We start from the raw sequence: 11403 nt of genomic DNA on the forward strand, positions 1-11403 counted from the left end.
TTACAATAATTTTTTTGTTGTGGGAAATAATTTATTTAAACAATAAATTTATTGTTGTTATCCATTCCAAATCAAAATAAATGATTCCTACTTTCACCGTGGGATGGTTTTATCTGCGATTTCAAAGCTATAAAGCACTTCTTGTCCCCTCCTGCTTGGTCTACACCGCCCTCTGCATGATTTTCACAAACCTTGATCTTTAGCACAAAATCATTTAGTTTAGCCCTGATCCATGACCAATTTACCTCTAATTTCATTATCGACTATCCGATATGTGTTAGATGGTGTCGAATTTGACCGTGTAATGACCAACAATGAGGCCCAAAGGTTTTATCTATCATTTCAAAGCTATAACACACTTCTCATTCCCTCCTACTCGGTCTACACCACACTATGTAGGGTTTTCACACAAAGACGTCGACCCTGATCTCCAACACAAAATCATTCACTTTAGCCATGATTCATGACCAATTTACCTCCAATTTCATTAGTGGCCATTTGATATGTGTCAGATGGCGTCGAATTTGACAGTGTCCACAAACAACTCTGGAACCACTAATTTAAGATATATATATATATATATATATATATGAGTCCTAGAATAGGGATTTAGATGATGATTTTGTGGATCTGAACCAAATCCACTTAGAAGACCTGAACATGGTGCTTCCTTCCTTCTATTAATTAATAAAACAAAACGTATTTAAAATAAGCCCTTCTGGCTAGATTTATAATACATGGCCCTTTTTGCACTGAAGCCATATTTTAGCTTCTCCAAGCCTCTAGATTCTCTTCTCTCTCACACCAGATAATCCTATTTTAGCTACATATTTATACATAAGGATTTTGAACTAGATTATCGTTGAGATCCACAAAATCCTCATATAAATCCCTATTTTATGTCTCATATATATATATATATATATATATATATATATATATATTATATATATATATATATATATATATATAATATATATATATATATATATATATATATCTGCGCCTTTCAACCTTGTCCACAAACAACTCCTCTATATATATATATATATATATAGCACAATTACAAAAGGGTTGCGTGAGAAGGAGAACAAAAGCCGAGTTTATGAAAGAAAGAAGACTTGTGCGAAGCAGTTGTGGCGAGGAGATATTGAAATGCTTTGAATAAGCATTTTGGTACACTGGGAGATCTTATATGAGGTCTAAGAATGTAAGTAAGTTTATGGATAACTTCCCTGCCCATTGTTGTTGTCAAGACATTTATTTTAATTGGCATAATGAAGGATGGTTTTGAAGGATCAATAATATGTTTACTTGTTGTGGTATTAATTTACCTTAAAAATGGACCTTAATTTTACATGAGTTTTTCTTAGTGTTAAACTCCATGTTATTGAAACTTTGCTTAAAGTTGATCATAAACATTAAAACACTACTTATAATTGGTTCTAGTTTTACTTGAACTTTGAAGAAAGTTGGTCTTAGTACATTTGAAGCTTTCTTCATGATTACTCTCTATCTTTACTTAAACTCAATTTAAGGTTGGTTCAAGATAATATTAAACTTTTGCTCAAGGTTGACCTTAGATAATAGTAAACTTTTGCTCATAATCAACCTTAATCATATATTAAGGTCATTTACCAACGATCTTGATCTTTACCTCAACTTTGCTTAGGGTTGGTTCTAATTTTACTTCATTTACCAGTGATCTTGATCTTTACCTCAACTTTGCTTAGGGTTGGTTCTAATTTTACGTGAACATTGTTTAGGGTTAATACATCTTATCCTTTAAAGAAAGCTTAATTATATAACATAATTGTTTTGTGTGTTAAAGCTAACTTTACACACAAAATTCTAGAAAACAAAAAAATGTAGGGATTATAAATTTCTACACATAACAAATCTGGATCTGTTTCTTCAAAGCTGGATCTGTTTCTTCAACTTGTCCTTACCACACTGGTTGGTTCGAAACGCTTTGACAAATGATATCTCATGTGATTTACGCTGAAAAATCTCTCTTAAACTTGATATGGATCACAAAAGCCTCAATTCTACATAACAAATCTTTCAAATTGTTACAAAAACATGGAAGCCTCATATAATTAAAATTATTTACTCTTGAGTGAATCAGCATATAAACATTCCCATTATTACAATTGAAAATGTTATTGTAAATTATTATTAATTTAAATTGTATCAACCTTAAACCTATCAAATTAAAAAGTTAAGACGAGAATAAATTCATTTAAAAATACAATGAAAATTGACAAATTCATTTGTTATGAAGTTTATTATATTATTTTCTCATAAAAATAAAGTTTCACCTTAATTTATTTATATTTTTTAAATTTTAATGATTTTAAGTTAAAATCTTTATTCTCAAAGTAGCAATTAATAAAGTGAAATTATCTTTTTTAACCAAATTTTTATTAATAAAAAATATAACAATAATTATGAACCACATTAAGGAAACTTGGACCAAATAATATTGATGTAATTAATCCCAAAGACATACTTACTAAATTATGAATCACAAAAACCTAAAATCTAACAATAATTATGATATTTTTTTAAACTTTCCTTTTAAAAATTTTAAAAATATATAAATCTAAAAAAATTAAATTCTCACTTTAAAAGTAAAAATATAACATATATATAACAAAATGACATATACATTTTCCTACATTTCCCTGTTTTGTAAATAAAAAGTCACATGACATATACATTTTCCTACATTTCCCTGTTTTGTAAATAAAAAGTCATGGGCTTGTGGAGGATAAAGGGGATACAAGCAAGTTGAGTTATTACTCGTAACAAAATTATGGAAACTTTACCTTTCCAGGGAAAAGATGAACTTGTAAATTATTATTAATTTAAATTATATCAAGTTAAATCTATCAAATTAAAAAAGTTAAAATGAGAATAAATTTATTTAAAAATTCAATGAAAAGTGACAAATTTATTTTAAAATTCAATAAAGGAGTAACAAATTCATTTGTTATGAAGTTTATTATTTTTATTTTAATTTATTTATATTTTTGAAATTTTAATGATTTTAAGTTAAAATTTTTATTATTAAAGTAACAATCAATAGATAAAAATAAGATACCATAAGTTAATTATATTTATGTCCAACTAATGACCACAAAGTAGGTCAAAGGGACTGTTGAGTACACTGATGTATATACAAAGCGGGAGAACTAAACAGTCTCCTATAAAAGATACAATGCATAAAGTAAATCAACATCTGGCTCTAGTGGAGAAGATCCAATACCTAATAGGTTTGAGGATCAAACCCATCTCTCCTAACATCTGAGACTGAATGAATAACGCTGAAGAAACTCAACAATATTTGTTGGCCCGATGAAGAGCGATGGCAAGTGCAAACTGTCCACTAAATAGTGTCTTGGGGTGGTTCACACGCTGCTAAATGCTGGAGGACCTAGTCTGTCTCCCAGGAACGGATCTGAGACGAAACTGGTGTTGATATCTCGTGTAGCAGGTTGAGGTCCCACGGATCCTCACTGATTTGGAGTCTGGATATGTACTAGTATCAATCGATCTCTTGGTGCCCTTGTCTGAAGGTAGTACCCTGAAAATTTTTGTGATCCTCTGTGTGGGGTCTGGTCTGATGGGAGGCTAAAGAATATGCACTGGAACCTAAGAGCCTCCTGCATATATAGGGCCAAACATCTCTGATTGGGTACCTGAAAAAGTTGGCGAGGGTCCGAGAATCTCTGAACAAGCAATGAAACCTTCCTCTAATCTCGTAGTAGACATGGCATCCAAGGATGAAGTGCACCTCGCTCTCCACTTTCTGTAAATGACATACCTGGCAGAGTATGTCTAGTCTATCCACCTGGTGGTTTGTCTCTACCTGAAGTCTATGAGAACCTACTCTGAACTGGCCTAGAGGAATGCAGAGAGCATGCATCCAGTGGTGAAACGTATACTGGGGTCGAACAATGAGCCCGCCTCTCAACTCCAAGAAGTGCTCAGCATAGAAGGCCATCTTTGGGCGCAACCCTCCTGGAGGATTGACCCAGGGGACCCGGATGAAATGCCTGTAGATGTCCTCCCTGATGATCTTGTTTAGCTCTTGTTTAGTAGGTAAAAGGTGACCAGGAGCATCTAAGGAATATCGAAAAGGAGGGAGAGGATCCAACTAAATTCCCACTAACTCTAAGAGGTTTGAAACTCCTGTAAACCAACATCTGGCACGCCCTGAGGGGGCAAAACGGGCAATAGTCTCAGAAGAGAAATATGCCAAGTAAGGATAACAGTCCCTACTCTTTATCGAGTTTGCCAAGCCCTGGACACGATGTAAGAATGAAACCAATCTGAAGATCGTCTCAAGTTGAAAGGGCTGAGCTCCAAACTCTACAAGGATGATGTGCTACAACACTGTCAGTTTGCACCTAATGATGCGGCGGAGAAGAAGAATTTGGACTCTCTCAGTTGAAGCCCAGTCCGACTCAAGTAAAGACAGTCCCCAAATCTCTGAGCCATATAGAACAGTGGGATGAAGCAAGGTGTCCATGAGGCTCATCTTGGACAAGATGTCCTGAAAGTGATGTCAAAAGCACTGCCTCTTGAGAAGTGCTAAGGATCCATATCCTTTGTTGATCTGAGGTTAAAGCGCTGGTCTCAAACTGAAGCCAGGACCTGAAATTTGCACCCCCAAGTAAGTATACGTGGTGGGGATCTCAATCTCCTCCCCTGAATAGAAAGTGAAGGTCTGAAGTTTTCTTCACCCCATTGAAAATCATAACCTTGGTTTTACCCAGGTTGACCGTCAACTGTCGATGGTCACAGAACAGAGCTAAGGCAGCCAACTGCCTCTGTAATCCTTCTGGGGATGAGGAGAAAAAGACCACGTAGTCAACAAAGAGTAGAATAATATCAAAACCTGGTGAAGAAAGCAGCGATCAGTATCCTGGATATGCTCGTATAGAAATGTTAATAGAGTGAAATTAACATTTTTTTACCAAATTTTTATTAATAAAAAATATAACAATAATTATGATATACTTTTTAAAAATATATAAACCTAAAAAAATAATTTTTTCACTGTAGAATAAAAATATACTTAAATTATTATTTAAAAATAAAAATATACTTAAATTATTATTTGAATATATATATACATATATATTATATAACAAAACTACCAAAAAAATTGGGAACACCAAAAACGCAAACCAGTTAGTTTATTACTCAACAAAATTACCAAAACAAAAGAATCGGAAACTTTACCTTTCAGGGAAAGGATGAGCCTCGGATCACCATAATAAGGACATGAACCTCAGATCAGATCGCTGTCATAGAGACTACAGGGGATATAAATATGGTTCCGTAAGTAACTGTTACCATGAATTTTTGTAATGGAAATGGTTTATTCTGATTTGATTTGGAGTGAATAACAGTAATTTTTTTTAACTGTAACAGTGAATTTCTTGTTGTTATCCACTCCAAATCAAAATAAACAATTCCTACTTTCACTGTGCGATGATTTTATTGTCATTTCAAAGCTATAACGCACTTCTCGTCCCCTCCTGCTCGGTCTACACCGCCCTATGCAGGATTTTCAGAGACCTCGATCTCAAGCACAAAATCATTCACTTTAGCCTGATCCATGACCAATTTACCTCCAATTTCATTATCGGCCATCCGATATGTGTCAGATGGCGTCGAATTTGGCCGTGTAACGACCAACAACGAGGCCCAGAGGGCGGAATCTTAGCAATTGAGATAAATTTAGTTAATTGTTGCAATGATATTAATTGCAGCGGAGCTGATCGTGGCTTTGAATTCGATTTGATAAGTTTTTTCGCCTGTGGCGAGGTATTCTGGGATCGGATATTGCAATGGGTTGCTTCCCGTGCTTTCGATCTCGGAAGACAGGTTCGAACTCCCCAGGCCCTTCTGAGAGTGAGCGTAGCAGTAAAGAAACACAAGTACATGCCAGAAAGGGATCGCACCTTTCCAGAATTTCTTCAGGTCAATTTCATTTCATACACATATTTCGAATTTAATTGTTTTAAATTCGTTCTTTAATGTGCCAGATTTCCTTTGAAACCCCAACATAAGTTTGGTTGGATATCCCGGATTGTTGAACGATAATTTGTTTTGATTTTAAGTGTTTACCTTGGCATCCCACACCATTGGCTCCTGTTTTAGTTTTGGTCATTAACATTCTTGTTCTGTGAGAAATGATTTAAATTATGTCTGGACACCTCTTATTTATAAGCAATTATATATGATTTTTGCTAAATTATAACAGTTTTGAAATGGCGGCTCACGGTTCTGATTTAGCCACACAGCAGGGTCATGCCAGGATAGGCATTTTCAGTGACCGATAATTTGTTTTGATTTTAAGTGATTACCATGGCATCCCACAACATTGGCTCCTGTTTTAGTTTTGGCCATCAACATTTTTGTTCTGTGAGAAATGATTTAAATTATGTCCGGACACCTTATTTATAAGCAATTATAGATGATTTTTCTAAATTATAACAGTTTTGAAATGACGGCTCACGGTTCAGATTTAGCCACACAGCAGGGTCATGCCAGGAAAGGCATTTTCAGGAAAGAGCTGGAATCTCCTACAGTAAGTGCAAATTCGGGTATGTTGGTTCTCATCGCCCATGTCGGGAGCCTAGTCACCGTATTCGGTGGTTTGTTCTGAAAAAATTCAAAATTTGCCGAATCTCATGGACCGGCCATTAAATTTGCCAGACTTCTCGAATGTGACAGCCACAAATCTGATCCATACGAAAAATTCTAATACAAAGAGAATTTTAATCTGTCATTTAATATATTTATCTTTTATAATTTTCCTATTTTAGAATCTCGAGATGAAGTCGCAATCAAAATTTTCATCTGATCTTGGTTGCGAATTTAATTGCTATGAACGTGGCATTAATTTTCATATGTTTTCTCTTTGCCAAACCCAATGCTGAATTTTATCATATTTTTAACGTGGGAGGATTTTTTCCTGAATTTCACTGTCTCTGAATTCAAGCACTAATATGAACCACGTGACTTAAGTAGGGAGGGGAAGTCCGCATCCCTTTCTGTGACCCGGTAATGTGAAACTGTATGATGTATTTTTGCACGTACATTAATGGAATACACAATTGGAAAAAATATTAGACTGAGAAATTGATACAATAGAATGGAGATGCGACGTTCTATCTAAATTTGTGTTGAAAATTATTTATGTATAGAAATTCATTTTTTTGGCTTTCAAGGATGCTAACCTTTCCAGGTCTAACTTTCCAGCATGTTTTTAACCTGTAATTGCCTGGACATGATTGATGCATGATCACTAAAGCTTTTTCTCTTGTGAATTAAAATAGCAACCTTGGGTTCACTTTCGTGGATATATATTTGATACTTGTTTCTCAGCCATTTAAATGCAGTCATGTGAATTTTGTACCTTTGATTTATAGTTGATACTCATTTCTCAGCCATTTAAATGCAATAATGTGAACTTTTGATTTCTAATCACTTGCATTTTGTCATTTGGAATTAATGATCATCTAAGCACAACTTAGATTGGACCAATGAAATGGTGTGGTTGACAAAATATTTAATATATGGAGTTCCAACCAAACTGATACATTTTCAACATTTTAGGATTCTTTTCAACGTTAGGGGTACCCTTTTTTTTTTTTTGAAGGAAAAGAGTGTGAGGAAACCCAAGGGATGCTTGCCCACATTTGTGGATGGCATCCCTAGTAAACCAGTTGACCTAGAGTAGTGTGCCTCACCAGGGAGGATTCGAAGCAGATAACTGTTGACATGGAAAAGTCAAATGCTCAGGAACATTAGTGACAACCATTTGAGCTAACCCCCTGGGCTAACAATGTTTGGAAACATCTTGTCTTGACGATGAACCACACTTGCTGGTTTGAAATGCGTCGACAAATGAATTTTGATGTGATTATTGCCGAAAACAATATCTCAAAAACTTGATATGGATCACAGAAGCCTTAATTCAATAATCTTGTCCTACCCTCAAGAACTAAAACGAGAGTGAGAATTTTGGTGCTTTGCTAGCCCCAGTTGGTTCACAAAGGGAAAATATCATAAATGGGATTTGAACTTGGGTGGGGAAGGTAATAACTTCTCCTCTCAACCACCTAGCTAGACCCAATTGACATTTCCAAGCAGAACATCATAGAAAATCCAAGGGATGCTTCTCCACATTTGTGGATAGCATTCCTAGTAAACCTGCTGACTAGTATGCCCTACCCAGGGGGGTTCAAACAGGCACCTGTTGGCACAGAACTAGTCAAATGCCCAAAAACATTGGCAACAACTGCTTGAGCTAACTCCTTGGGCTAAATTTTAGGCTACCTACCTTTTGTATATTATTTGTTAATATGCAATCCAGCAGATATAGTGGGGCATCTGGGGTTGTTTACTCATTTGATGCCAAGGTTTATTATTCTATTTTAATAGTAGTTTAGTATGCTATTCAATTTATGATTTAAGCTGGTGTTCATACTGGATAGAGAGGTTATGTATCTTTCCTCAACTGGTATTATGTTTTTAAGTTTTCGCTAATAAAAATGTAGATTTCTGGTAATAGAATGAAATTGTCACACATCTTTTGTTTCTTGGTTATTGCAGAAAAACTAAAGTCAAAGCCTTCAGTTGATAATAAAAAAGAGGGGATCCATATCTGTCAAGAATGGCCCCTCTGCTAATATTTCTGCTCAGACTTTTACATTTCGGGAGCTTGCGGCAGCTACCAGAAACTTCAGACCTGAAAGCCTCCTTGGTGAAGGAGGCTTTGGACGAGTTTACAAGGGCGCTTAGAGAGCACTGGCCAGGCAAGTTATTGTAGCATATTTTATTATGGAGACAATCACTTGCACACGTAGTTTGGAACCTGCCATTGGCACTACACCTGCCATTTGGGCTATTGGGTCTTCGTTCACAAAGGGAGCTTTGTGTACCATTGTTTCTTTGCCTTTGGCAACTTGGACCTCACCTGTGGGAACTTGACTTATGATGGTCTGATTTTAGGGACGTAGACAAACGGTCACACTCTTGTTATTTAATTTGCATCTAAACTTTTACTTACTGCAGTGTCTGTGATTTCATTGGTTTTTAACTGTTTTGACAGGTTGTGGCTGTTAAACAACTTGATAGAAATGGGCTTCAAGGAAACAGGGATTTCTTGTAGAAGTTCTTATGCTCAGTCTTCTACATCACCCTAATCTTGTCAACTTGATTGGTTACTGTGCTGATGGTGATCAGCGGCTTCTTGTCTATGAGTATATGCCTTTGGGTTCCCTGGAAGATCATCTTCATGGTTAGCTTACTAAGCCTGCCAAGCTATTTATTTACACAAATTATTTTCCTCCGATATTTGACTTCTTAATAACTTCCTTGTACAGTTATTTAAAAGTTGAAATTCAGGTCAAGGTTTCTTTAAAGAGTTCTAACATCTATTGAATAGCTTTGGGTCACCTTGAGGGTTCATTTTCCAGTTATTTCAATAGGATGGCTGTAGGGCTCTGATTGTAGAAGGTGTAAGGGTATATAAAAATAGGAATATAAAGTGCCATATGTTTCACTTATACCTTGAGTGAAAAAGAAGAATTTGTCCCTGTAAAACTTGTTAACAAGAGCATAAATAACTTCACACGGTATGAGACAAGGAAAACAATATAACCATTATATGCAATTTGTAAATTGGCATTTCCAGTATACTGTTATTTGTCCAAAGCAGTAAGCCAAGTCTCTGAGCTCTGGTTTGGAACTCTGCATGAATGCATTTTCCCCTATATATTTTGGCTGTTGAGCCAGCTTAGCTCTTTGTAAAGTGACGAGTTTGTCTTAAGTGGGGCCAGACTTCATGCATGTATATGTCAAATGGCACCCCATCTCTGGGTAGTGGTTACTTGACAATACTTAATAGTCCCGAGAAGCATCTTGTCAGGACTTTTTCTTAACATACTGTTATTTTATGTTTAATTGCAGTTTTAGCTGATTGGATCATTTAAATGCAGCAGTACTACCACGGATCACCTTAGCCTAGCAGCTTTTGGGATCTGGTCCTAGGCTGGCCTGGGATTAAATTATTCTCTCAGGTATTACCTGAATGCAGTGAGGGCTAAGGCATAATGTGCAAGCCATGGAAGTCTCTGAGTATCGAAGAGTTCATTCCATGGCTTACTGGGAAATTGTCCAATTGACCATTGTGATGCCCTGGTTGATTTGTTTGGGGTAGCATAGGTAAGATGTGTCAGATTTTAATTTTAGTGCTTGTGAATCCCTGCCTGCTGATGATGGGAGTTTCTGAACTGGTGATGAAACAAAAAACCAAAAAGCATGCCTACATCTTTGGGAAACATAGACTGAAAAAATAATAAATGATCATTGGTTCTGAAGATTGAGTTTTGGCTTACTTGGAAATTTAACTGAATAATTTGATGTACAAGCTGGGTAATAGTTCTATCAGGCTAGGTAATAGTTCTCTCTGTAATAATTCTCTTAGGCTATTTGATCTCATGAAAATCTGTTGCTTTATAAATGCCATACTATCTGATTTTCTGCATCTAGCCATCTGTAGCAGGGCCTCAGTTCCAAAGGAGGTTCGCTTCTTTTCTTAAAGAGATAGAACCCATACGCTTCACCAAATATGTCATTTTAAAATAGAATATTGAAGACATTAGATTACTATTTAGATAAGAAATATGGGCTTATGCCTTGTCAAATACCTAAAATGAAATGAATTGGAGTCTTTTAGTGTCCACCAAGACCAAAAGTGGTCCGTTAGAGTCTTTTAATACTCATGATTTACTAGTAGCATTTTTAACTCTATTATCAAGCTTCTCAGTCTACTAGTATTTGCTCTTTTCTATTATTTTACAAGGCTTCTATCTTAAGTTTCTTAACAATATTGGCTGCAAAGGAATGGTTTGTCTCATATAATTTGCTTTCTAAGCATTTTCTAACTGCACTATTTGCCATGTCTTCCTTTTGGCTCCACAGTTGATCAATCTTTGTCCATCTTGATCTTTTTTCCATTTCTATATCAACTTTGTACCATGTCTGTAAGTAATACTGCAATTTTAGATCTTGAATGATGATCTGTTTATGCTTTTGTTTCTTTTCTTCTGTCAGCTACTTAAGGCAGATCCCATATTTTTCCCACGACTTCTTTTTCATACACAATTTTTAAGCTCCGTTTAGTTTTTCAAGTTTCTATTTATCTAGCATTTATAGTGTTCAAACTTCCATCTAACTTGTAATATCCTTCATCTATCCTGATTTAACCTGAAGTGATTGTTTCAATTCCAATTCATTCAATTATGCAATTATTATAACTCTGCCCTTTTTCATTTCCTTGAAGAACTTCTCTATATCATTCACAAGTTTAGTTTT

This window comes from Pinus tabuliformis, chromosome 2_1 (genome assembly GCF_031772625.1).
Source record: "Pinus tabuliformis cultivar Carrire ecotype Pingquan chromosome 2_1, CPIR1, whole genome shotgun sequence".
Lineage (NCBI taxonomy): Eukaryota > Viridiplantae > Streptophyta > Pinopsida > Pinales > Pinaceae > Pinus > Pinus tabuliformis.